We start from the raw sequence: 2214 nt of genomic DNA on the forward strand, positions 1-2214 counted from the left end.
GGTAGGTTTCCATAAGAATTTTTGTTTGTTTGTTTGTTTTTGAGACAGGGTCTCCCTGTAGCCCCAGCTGGAACTCACTATGTTGACCAGGCTAGCCTTGAACTCACAAAGATCCATCTGCCACTGTCTCCCAAGTGCTGGGATTAAAGGCGTGCACCACCACGCCCAGCTTCCATATGAATTTTTCTAAAGGCAGGAGGTACTATCCCTCCAAAGAGCCTCTAGTCTGCCCTGCCCTTCCATTCCCCACCTTTTAGCCCTTCCTACTTCATTATTCCTTTTCTCCTTTTACTCACCACATTCTATCTCCCCTCCCATGAAGCCTCCCCGACCCCCATGGAACTGTACTAGTTTTTTGACATCCATGAATTTTCCAGTTAAAACACACACATGTAAGAACTCAAAGCTAGTATCCACTTGTGAGAGAGAACGTGACATTGGTCTTTCTGGGTCTGAATTACCTCACTCAGGATGATTATTCCCAGTTTCTTCCACTTACTTGTGAATTTCAAAGTTTCATTTTTCTTAACAGCTAAATAATAGCTGACAAAATCCCCAAAATCCTAGAGAGAATTGGACTGGAGGGAACATGCCTCAACATAATTAAGGTTATATATGACTAACCCATAGCAAACATCATTCTAAATGGAGAAAATCTCAAAGCATTCCCATTAAAATCAGGAACCAGACAGGGCTGTCCACTATCTCTACTCCTTTTCGATATAGCACTTCAAATGTTAGCTAGAGCAGTAAGACAAAAGAAGGAAATTAAAGAGGATACTAATTGGAAAAGAGGAAGCCAAATCATTCTTATTTGTAGGTGATATGATATTATGCATAAGAGATCCCAAAAATTCCTCCAGAAAGCTTCTAGAAGTAATCAACACTTTCAGCAAAGTGGCAGGGCACAAAAATCAATATACAAAAATCAGTAGCCTTTCTATATACCAATAGCAGGCAGTCAGAGAAAGAAATCATAGAAACATTCCCATTTACAAATTATTTATGAATAAATCTAACCAAAGACCTGATAGACTTCTACATTGACAGTTTAAAATCTTTGGAAGAAAGACTGAGGAAAATACTAGAAGATGGAAAGACCTCCCATGCTCAAGGATTGGTAGAATTAATATTATGAAAATGACCATCTTATCAAAGGCAATTTACAGATTCCATGCAAACCCAATCAAAATCCCCATGGCATTCTTCACAGAAATAAAAAAAAATAAGATTTGTATGGAAGAACGAAAGACTGACTAGCCAAAGCAATACTGAGCAGCAAGAGCAGTGCTGGAGAGATTGCCATACCAGATTTCAAGCAATATTCCAGAGTTATTGTAATACAAATACTACGGTGCTAGTTAAAAACCAGGTATGTAAACTTATGGAACAAAATAGAAAATCCAATCATAAGTGCACATAATTACAGCCACCTTCTATTTGACAAAGATGCCAAGAATACACACAGGAGAAAGACAGCATCTTCAACAAATGGTAGCAGGAAAACAAACCCTCACCCCCGATGATGATATCTCTGACCACATTAAGGACAAATGTTTGTCCACTCAGTCCACTGAGACTCACATGCCACAATTTCCTAAGGAAAGTTCCTCAGGAAACACTCCAAACAATGCTTTTCAGGGTTTCTAGGCATTCTTTAATCCCATCAAGCTGATACATAAAATTAACCACCACAGTGGATTAAGTAAAAAATCTTTTCACTGCACTCAAACGTAGCCCTGATTACAATTAGTAAGTATAAACCTTCACAGACATAGCTTTACGCTTCGTGTGCTTAGAATATAGTTTAGAATGTGGATAGGTGTGTCTTGGCTAATTAGTGAGGGGCCTAATGCACACAGAAACAAGGAGGTCTGGAGTAAAAGCATTTATGTACTTTCTTCATTTGTGAATGGGCATGATGTGTGAGGATCTTTATATTGCATTAATGGCCATCAGAAAGCATGCACTTGGAAGTGACACTAAATGATTAAGTAGATACAAGGATCATTCTGTTACCATCAGCCTTTGTCATAACTGTTCCAGACAAAGGCTGATGGCAACAGAAAGATCCTTGTTTGGCACAATGAACTCATGATTTGCATAGCCATGGTGGCAGAGATGAGGTACATGCATAGGCTTAACTTCATATTCCCCCACTCATCAAAGCTAATCTAACTACCATTGGATTAGCCTACCTCTGCCTCCCGAGTA

The sequence above is a fragment of the Nannospalax galili genome, unplaced genomic scaffold (genome assembly GCF_000622305.1).
Source record: "Nannospalax galili isolate Female #2095 unplaced genomic scaffold, S.galili_v1.0 scaffold417, whole genome shotgun sequence".
In the NCBI taxonomy this organism is placed as follows: Eukaryota; Metazoa; Chordata; class Mammalia; order Rodentia; family Spalacidae; genus Nannospalax; species Nannospalax galili.